A 10,563-nucleotide genomic window follows, 5' to 3' on the forward strand; every position below is an offset into this window, starting at 1 on the left:
AATCTCCTTATCTTTGAAGAGTATGTAAAAATAGTACTTTCTTCACAGTGTTGTTAAGAAGATGAAATATTCTAGAATAGACACACATTTAGAATTATACCAAGTACATAAATGCTCAGTGAGCTTTGGTTATATTTGTTAATTTCTGTGAGTTACAAGGTCAAGTTTGTGCACCCAGCATGGTAGGAGGCACCAGACAGAGGTGAAACTTGCAGTTAGACTGTCTAAGGCTGTTTATCAGTTGACTATTATTGTAGCAAAACCCCTGCAAGACAGTATCAGAGGGACAGATGCCAAAGCACAGGAATGAGGCTGGGAGGTCTAAGCATCTCCTGGCATTTCACACTGAGGTTTCATCCAGATACAACAGATGCTGGACTTAGAGCAACATGATTTACTCCAGACTTCACCCACTAGTGAGGAAATGATATATGACAAAGTCTTCTAACCCACAGACTGAGGGATGGAGTTGGGTGCTCATCTACGGGATGATGATCATTGATGCTATAGCTAAGCAGAGTGGAAGAAAGGACCTTTCTGAGTCCCTTACGAAATCTGGGTGTTCAGGAGGATAGTGTTGATGGTGATAATGATGATGAAAGAATCATTTTCTTTGAATCAATTACTCATCTCATCAAAACATTTTCTTGAGGGCCTACTATGACCTAGGCTCTATACTTTATAATGAGAATCCAATAGAGAACAAGATAGACATGGTCTAGCAGGTCCAGATGAATTCTTTGCTATGTGCCAAATGTATCACCCTTAAAAACATATAATGACAATGTAGAAAGGTAAATGTTCTTTACTTTGAAGGGGAGCTGCTGGCTTCCACAAATTTGTTTGGCTGGTATCCTAAAAATCAGAGTAGGAAATATTTAGCTTATAAATTTTATAATTTGACTCCAAACCTCTCAACCCCAGGCAGCACCTAATATTCTAATACTTGTAAATCCAAATCATAAAAGAGGATTTTTTTAAAAAGTAAAAATAAAATTCTTACTCCTTGAGAGTGCTAATCATGCAGGGCAGATATGATGTGCATATATAAATAGAAATAGCCATCTTACCACATTTCATTTTTCCCTTTAGAAAGATAACGGCATATTGAATTTTTTCTTCCCTCTAGGGTAAGTTCTAAAAGGTTCTTGAAAATAAACATTCTGTGCCCAGTACAGGAAAACTTTCTTCTTCTCTTTGTCTTCTGCCTGTTCTTTTTTGGTAAGAAATCTTGCTTTTTAAAAATGTAGTCAAGGAAGGAATGTACATTCTGCTTCTCTAAATTCTACTTTTCCAAACGGAGCCAGAAGGGTCAGAGACAGAGCAGAGGGGAGACTCCAGAGCTTCAGGCCAGTGGCACCTTCAAGAGCCAGCATGACATCCACAATTTGAATTTTGTGAAATTAAATTTGCTGTGATAGATGCTTGGGAAATAGAGAATTTCGCATCAACACTGTTCAACATATACCCCTCACTACCCGTCTCCCACACACACTTCTGTTCTTAACCCTTTAACTGGGCAGAACGTGAAAGACGCACACTTAATTTGAAAAACTCTTTTTCTTCCTCTGGCCTCCTAATGAGCTGATCATCTCTCACACCCGAAGGAGTAAAGGGCATCCTTTTCAAGCATCAGGTAGCAAACAGTTTCCCAGAATGTGTGTGGTAGCTCAGCTTGAAACCCAGCTGGTATCAGGTTCAAGAAAATGAAACTGAGAAAAAGAGTTCCATCTCCAGCTTTAATCAGTGACTCTCTGGGCAGCCAGCAGGCTGTCTGCATTTTGTACTTGCCTGTTTTCTCACTTGAAGGAAAATGGAAGGTGGTCATGAGAAGAGAATGAAGGCAACTCACAGGTGGACACTGATCCAGCTGTGCTGGGACTGTGGCTTACCTTTATGGCCTTCCTGTCACACTTTGCTTTGCTTTTTCTAATCCTAATTCTGCAGCTTCCCTAGCCTTGAGCCCTGGTAACAGATGTGCAAATAGTTTTTAAATCCACTCTAAACATCACTGTGCCCTATGCAAAATGTTTGCTTCAGAAATGTTAGATTATAAAAATAAAGGATGGGAACATGAGAAAGTCCAATAGAAATATCCCAATTGTATTCATGAAAGTCACATCGCATCTGAATCTTTGCAACCCCTGGGCTGCAAAGAATCAAACGCGACACGAATTCTCCAGGCCAGAAACACTGGAGTGGGTGGAATTCTCCAGTCCAGAAATACTGGAGTGGGTAGCCTTTCCCTTCTCCAGAGGATCTTCCCAACCCAGGGATCAAGCCTGTCTCCCGCATTGCTGGTGGATTCTTTATCAGCTGAGCCACAAGAGAAGCCCAAAAATATCGGAGTGGGTAGCCTATCCCTTCTCCAGGGGATCTTCCAGACCCAGGAATGGAACCAGGATCACCTTCATTGGCATTGCAGGTGGATTCTTCACCAACTAAGCTATCAGGAAGGCCCTAATTGTATTCATACATTCAAACAAACCTTTAAACGTTAACTAGCTATTGAGTGATTACTGTGGGGCAGACACTGACAATCTTCACAAAAAAGAGTAAAAACAATCAGAGACCTGCCCCATGGAAGTTACATTTAAATGGGGAAAATAAATCAAATGAATGTGAATTTGTAGTAACGATCAGTGCCAATAAGAATCTCCAGGTGCCAAAGGCAGGAATTTTAGGATTTCATCTAGACTTAGAGGTCTGGAGTGGGGGGCGGGGCACTTCCCTTGTGCTCAGAAGGTAAAGAATCTGCCTGCAACGAAGGAGACGCAGGTTCAGTCCCCAGGAAGGGAAGATCCCCCGGAGAAGGGGATGGATATAGACAAAGAACCTCAAGGACAGAGTAGCCTAGTGGGCTATAGTCCATGAGGTGGCCAAGAGTTGGATCCCACTGAGGAACTACCACACAGGGATCTGGGAGGTCTTTTCTGGGCAAGAACAATTGACCTGAGATCTAAAGGATAAAGAAGAATTACTAGAGGTAGAGGATGGAGGGAAGGGGAAAGTATATTTCCAACACATGAAAGAGCATGGGCGAATTTCTGAGGCCAGAAGCAGCACTGTGAGAACTGAAGGCCCAATCAGGGGACTGCTGAGGGCCGGGGGGGACACAGTATGAGATAAGGCCGGAAGGCATTTGTATCCAGTGTTAAGGATTTGGGACTGGATCCTAGAAGCAAGGGAAAACCACCGAAGATTTTTTTCTGAGGGTGAAGGGGCAACAGCGTTGCATTTCAGAGTGCTGTCTCTGGTTGCTACAGTGAGAATAGACTGGAGGCAATCAAGTTTTTAAATTGTCTAGGCCAAACAGTTGGGGGCTTGACCTACTACTGACAATACAATGGAAAAAATGTAAGTAGAGCCTAGTTGTATTTAAGAAGTAATTGGTGTATTATTTTGATTATTCTCAACTCACTTTTTATTCATTAATTCTCTAGACAAACATTTATTAAATGCATATGTGCTAGACTGTGGAAGAATTAGTACAATGAATAAAGATACAGATATAATTGGAAAACACTGCAAATATCCATTGAGCAGGGCAGTTGAGAGCATGGGCTTCAGAGTCAAATGGACTGGTTTGAATTCTGACCATGCTTCTAAAGGGGAGCAGAATATGCAATCCCAAAATATGCCACTTTGGCAGTGGATTATTTTGTGCTGAAGGCAGTCAAGATCAGCAGAGTCAAGAAAAAATGTCTACTTCTCCCATAACTCCCTAAAAGAATTTTTACTGGGGGCCTGCCTGGGAAAAAGAGCTAAGACCAGAGATTAACTTTTTAATCTGAAATGGTAGGATGGACATCTAATTACCAAACATCTGCTCATTTTATTGTACTGTGAATTTTCCTCCTCCCTGCCTTAAACTCCAGGCCCCTATTCCATTTCTTAGCTCAGGATGGCACAACTTGCATCAATGTCCCCTTGGGTCTCATATCTTTGGGACTCTCGTGTATATAAAATTAAATTTACTTTTCATCTGTTAGTGTGTTGTATGTCAATATAATTACTAGACCAGCCAAAGAACATAAAAGGGAAGAAGGTAAAATTTTTCCAGGCCTACACTTACCAGCTGTGTCACCTTGGGCAAGTCAAAGATTCTGAGCCAGTTTTATAAATGGACATTAATGGTACCTACTCATAGAGTTCTCTTGAGGATAAAAATCTGCTGATGCATGTCAAATTAATAATGATGATTGCATTTAGATAGTTTTTAATATTTTCCTAATTCACCAAACAATTGAAATATCAAAGATATATCAAAGTTGTTTTATTTACAAATGCAATCCTTATTTAAAGGATATGTGATTATAAGGTAGGTACTTGAAGAGTCCTTTCTCATTAATGGCATGAATTTACCACAAGCTAGCCTCCTGTCATTGTACTAGCTCTATTATACTTTACACATCCTATCCCAGATGTGTAAACTGTAGAGAAGATATTTGAAACATAACCTATGTTCCACAAATATCTCCTCCACATCATCTATAAATACCATTCTCAACACCTACCCATTCCTGTTGTGGCTGATAATAACATTATAACTTGTTCACTCAAGAGTAGCTATAGACTAAAATGCAGACTGAAGCCAGTATATTAATTTGACTGGAAAAATCTTGCTTTTGTAATCTTCTTTATCATAAATAAAACCCCACTGTAATGATCCACACTTTGAAGTATGCTTGCTAATGACTTTGGATAATTCTATTATGGAGCCTACTGAAGCAATGAAAAAAACAGCTGGTTGAAGTCAGATACATTCTGTGTTTTGAGTAAGGTATCAGTGAAGAAGATAGTGACCTTGGAAAATTTTCCACACCTTTTCTTATGTCATTCGAAGCTTTTCAAAGGCATTCATGTATATCAAATGACTGTATAAAATTTCAGCATAAATAATACTAATTTTGAAAGCAGTTTGAAAATCCTAGGAACGATGAGATGGCCTATACTTGATGTAGGAATGCTTATCAGGCTCAAGTTAAATAAATTCGTCAGACAATAAAACTCACATAGGAAAAAAATCTTCCAAAGAAAACATATTTAATACAAACACTATGTTACATAACTCTTTCATCTTCTTTACCCTTATTTTAATGACTGTTTTTGGGTTTAGTAGGGTTTGAAATGGGATCTCAAAAAACAGATCACAAATTGTAACATTAATCCTATAGGAGATAAGGGTTCTACTCACAAAGGCACACTTGTGACCCTCATCCAGAAATGAATTATGTCAGGGGCTTCAAATGTTCTCAGATCCTAACAATTCTTCAGAACTGTCTCAGAGCTGGAGTAGGGCCAAATGAGACTAGGAATTATCCAGATGAATACAGCAAGTTCCATCCTAATGTCATTGTTTTATATGTTTGTCTTGAGTACAATATTTCACTTATTTTTTTTTAAGTCTGATTTTTTTAAAAAAAAATTGTTTCTAAATCACTGAATTGGATTTCTACCAAATGGAGGTGAGTAGGCCATCTGTTGTATGGCCCTAAAGCCTCAGATACTTTTTTACTATTTCTGCAAACCCATTTTTCTGTTCTTCCTGTTTGTTTGTTCCTTTTCTTTCTCTTCCTTCTCCTCCCCTTCCTTCCACTTCTTTTCTATTATAATAAATATTCATTCAGTACTTAATAGCACTGGTAAGTCTGAACTCAGGAAGACAGTAGTGAGCAGTGGTGCAAACTGAGATTTTAATTCCCTGTCTAGGAATTAGACTTGGGTAGTCTGGATGAGAACCAGAAATCCTAACCACCAGACCAGCAAAGACCAGAGGCTAGAAGTTATTTTTCTCTGGACCTTTGCCACCAGTGAAAAATGCATTTATCAAAAAGGCATAAACTATAAATTCAAGTACAAAGTTTATTATTAGAGACATAGCACAACAACAAGTCAGAGAACACATACAGAAAGTCTATTTAACTATTAAGTCTATTAACTATTAAGCAAGGATGAGATGCACACCCAAAAAGAAGGGTGTGGACACACTCCCCTCCCCCAGTGAGGAGAAGCACTGTAAAGAGGCATTTCAGTCATGTCTGACTCTTCGTAACTTCATGGACTATAGCACGCTAGGCTTCCCTATCCATCACCAACTCCTGGAGCTTGTTCCAACTCATGTCCATTGAGTCGGTAATGTCATCCAACCATCTCATCCTCTGTCATCCCCTTCTCCTCCTGCCTCCAATCTTTCTCAGCATCATGGTCTTTTCCAATGAGTCGACTCTTCATATCAGGTGGCCAAAGTATTGGAGCTTCAGCTTCAGCATCAGTACTTCTAATAAATATTCAGTGTTGATTTCCTTTAGGATGGACTGGTTGGATCTCCTTGCAGTCCAAGGGACTCTCAAGAATCTTCTTCAATGCCACAGTTCAAAAGCATCAGTTCTTCTGTGCTCAGCTTTCTTTAGAGTCCAACTCTCACATCCATACATGACCACTGGAAAAATCATAGCCTTGACAAGACGTAAATTTGTTGGCAAAGTAATGTTTCTGCTTTTTAATATGCTGTCTAGGTTGGTCATAACCTAGGTTGCTTTCCTGCCAAGGAGTAAGCATCTTTTAATTTCATGACTGCAGTCATCATCTGCAGTGATTTTGGAGCCCCCCAAAATAAAGTCAGCCACTGTTTGCCCATCTATTTGCCATGAAGTGATGGGACCAGATGCCATGATCTTAGTTTTTTGAATGCTGAGTTTTAAGCCACTTTTTTCACTCTCCTCTTTCAACTTCATCAAGAGGCTCTTTAGTTCCTCTTTGCTTTCTGCCATTAGGGTGGTGTCATCTGCATATCTGAGGTTATTGATATTTCTCTCAGCAATCTTGATTCCAGCTTGTGCTTCATCCAGCCGGGGAATTTCGCATGATGTACTCTGTACTCTGCATATGGACTTCCCTTGTGGCTCAACTGGCAAAGAATCCACCTGCAATGCAGGAGACCTGGGTTCGATCCCTGGATTGGGAAGATCACTTGGAGAAGGAAAAGACTACCCACTCCAGTATTCTGGCCTGGAAAATTCCATGGACTGTATAGTCCATGGGGTGGCAAAGAGTTGGACATGACTGAGTGACTTACACTTTCACTCTGTATATAAGCTAAATAAAGAGAGTGACAATATACCACCTTGACATACTCCTTTCCCAATTTAGAACCAGTCTGTTGTTCCATGTCCTGTTCTAACTGTTGCTTCTTGACCTGCATACAGATTTCTCAGGAGGGAGGTTAGGTGGTCTGATATTTTCATCTCTTTAAGAATTTTCTACAGTCTGTTGTGATCCCACAATCAAAGGATTTAGCATAGTCACTGAAGCAGAAGTAGGCGTTTTTCTGGAATTCTCATCCAACAGATGTTGGCAATTTGATCTCTGATCCTCTGTCTTTTCTAAACCCAGCTTGAACATCTGGAAGTTCTCAGTGAATGTACTGTTGAAGCCTCGCTTGGAGAATTTTGAGCATTACTTTACTAGCATGGGAGATGAGTGCAGTTGTGCAGTAGTTTGAACATTCTTTGGCATTGCCTTTCTTTGGGATTGGGATGAAAACTGACCTTTTCCAGTCCTGTGGCCACTGCTGAGTTTTCTAAATTTTCTGGCATATTGAGTGCAGCACTTTCACAGCATCATCTTTTAGGATTTGCAATAGCTCAGCTAGAATTCCATTACCTCCACTAGCTTTGTTCATAGTGATGTTTCCTAAGGCCCACTTGACTTTGCACTCCAGGATGTCTGGCTCTAGGTGAGAGAGAAACAGTTTAGTTAATACAGAAGCAAGGCAGAGATACACACCCAAAAAAGAAAGGGTGTGGACATCCCCCCACCCCCACCCCCAGTGAGGAGAAGTATTGTAAAAAGGTATTTAAGTCATTTATATAGGCCAGTTCTTCCAGGTATGTGTATTCTTCCAGGCCAACTATCTGGGTTCTGGTCCCATACCCTGGGGCCCTCCACTGGGTGTGCACATACCCGTCAGCCAAGATGGATCTTGAAATGAAGGCTTCTGGGATGAACAAGACTCATTATGTTATCCCTTGACTTTTGACTCACAAGGAGCCTTTCTGTGCATGTGTAGTGTATCCCTTGTCCCAAAAGAGGGGGTAGCAGAGATCCATTAATCCTTTATTCAAACAGGGTTTGTCCCTCTTTGTCCTTGCTATGACTATTACCTTAAGATCTCTGCAAGAGACAAAGGCTGGCTATTTACCGTGTTTCTGTTGTTGCTTCCATTTCAGAGGGCTGGAGGCTGATTGTAAATGCCTTAACTGAAGCCCACCTATCTCTTGTCTAAAGAAATGCTAACTGTTGTAAGCATCCAGGCTGAAGCCCACTTCTTTGTGCCCCCATGAAATGCAAACAGGAGGCCAATTGTAAATGTATAACCTGGATACCATCTATTTCCTGACTCAAGTCTTGACCGATTTTATATATTCTGCAAATATTTATCTCTGAGAATGGTTAGTGCTGAGGAGTTAGTCCCTGTTGTCCTCAAAAACTCAAGGTGCAGGAGGGAGTAAAGTGCACAGAAGCAAACCAGCAGTTTTAACAGGTTGTGGTAAGTGAAGGCTTCCTAGGTGGCACTAGCAGTAAAGAATCAGCCTGCCAATGCAGGAGATTCAAGAGACATGCATTTGATCCCTGGGTCAGGAAGAGCCCCTGGAGAAGGAAATGGCAACCTACTCCAATATTCTTTATATATCTATCTATCTATCTTGTATTTTATTTATGTATTTGGCTGAACTGGGTCTTAGTTGTAGCATGTGAACTGTTAGTTTTGGCATGCAGGGTCTAGCTCCATGACCAGGGATTGAACTCAGGCCCCTTGCATTGGGAGCCAGCATCTTAACCACTGGACTACCAGGGAAGTCCCCACTCCAGTATTTTTGCCTAGAGAATCCCATGGACAGAGTAACCTCATGAGCTACAGTCCTCAGGGTCACAAAGAGTTGGACACAACTGAGTGACTAACACTTTCACTTTCATATGTGGAAGATACTTGGGAAAACTAAGTAACTCTCCAAAATGGTTGAAGCCTTCACAGTAAATACCATCTTCAGGTAAAGACAAAAGAGAGTGTTGAGGGTGAGGAGAGCACCTAAAGGAGATTTCTAGGAAAAGTGTGGCAGATGAGGGTGACTGAAATGCAGATTTAAGTTGTAGTCTTCTTCATAGTAAGAGTTTCTAGAGATTTGGTCATCCTCTTCTTCCAAGTACAGAGCGGGAGACACCCTTACAAGTGATTTCCCTGACATGTGTTTCTTACAAAACAGCAAATTCTAGTAGGTTTTCAGAGTCCTTCCCATGTCTGCTGTTTCTCAGAAAATTATCATATTAAAAAAATTAATATGCCAAAGAAACATATTTTATGACAAATTCTATAGTAAAGAATCTGCCTACCCATGCAGGAAACTCAAGAGACACAGGCTTGATCGTTGAGTCAGAAATGGTAACCCACTCCAATATTCTTGCCTGGAAAATCCCATGGACAGAGGAGCTTGGTGGGCTACAGTCCATGGGGGCGAAAAGAGTCGGACAGGGTTGAGCACACACCACTACTACTACTGCTCCCCCATATATGTGCGTGCACACGAAGTGGCTTCAGTCAGCTCCAACTCTGAGACCCTATGGACTGTAGCTAGTGAAAGTTAGTGAAAGTGAAACTAACTGAAAGTTAGTGAGACCCTATGGACTGTAGCTAGTGAAAGTTGGTGAAAGTGAAACTAACCGGAAGTCAGTGAGGCCCCCATGGACTGTAGCTAGTGAAAGTTGGTGAAAGTGAAACTAACCGGAAGTCAGTGAGGCCCCCATGGACTGTAGCTAGTGAAAGTTGGTGAAAGTGAAACTAACCGGAAGTCAGTGAGGCCCCCATGGACTGTAGCTAGTGAAAGTTAGTGAAAGTGAAACTAACCGAAAGTGAGACCCCATGGACTGTAGCTAGTGAAAGTTAGTGAAAGTGAAACTAACTGAAAGTTAGTGAAAATGAAAGTGTAGCTAGCCAGGCTCCTCTGTCCATGGGATTTTTCAGGCAAGAATACTGGTGAAGGAGGAAACAGACAGAACAGGTTCCATCTTGAAAACAGGACTCCATCTTGGGCCAGACTATGGACTTTGAGCTATGTGCCCTGTATCTATGGAAATGACATGCAAACTGGAAAACAAGATCCCCCCGGATGAAGGAGTCTCAGGACTTGTACATAGACTCTCCTTTGCCTAAAAGAATATGCTAATTATCTCTGTAACAGAACAAAGTCGTAAATCCCATTATGCTTATCAGGGTATGACCACAAGCCTATTGATAAATGTCCACTGTTTAACTATCTAGGCTTATGACATGTGAATCATGGGTTAACTTTGATCGTATCTCTCTTTTAAGTTGTCCAGACTAGTTTCAAGGAATTTGGGGAGGTGGGTTTGAGCATGAACACTTAGGGTATATAAAGTTTTCACAATAACTGGTCGGGGTCCTTGGCTAAGAGTAGACTCTGCCTTGGGCCTGCCGATGTAATAAACTGCACTCCACTATCTGCATTGTGCTTCTGAGTGACTTTGTTTCCTGGAACGCGTGGC

The sequence above is a fragment of the Odocoileus virginianus genome, chromosome 5 (genome assembly GCF_023699985.2).
Source record: "Odocoileus virginianus isolate 20LAN1187 ecotype Illinois chromosome 5, Ovbor_1.2, whole genome shotgun sequence".
NCBI lineage: Eukaryota > Metazoa > Chordata > Mammalia > Artiodactyla > Cervidae > Odocoileus > Odocoileus virginianus.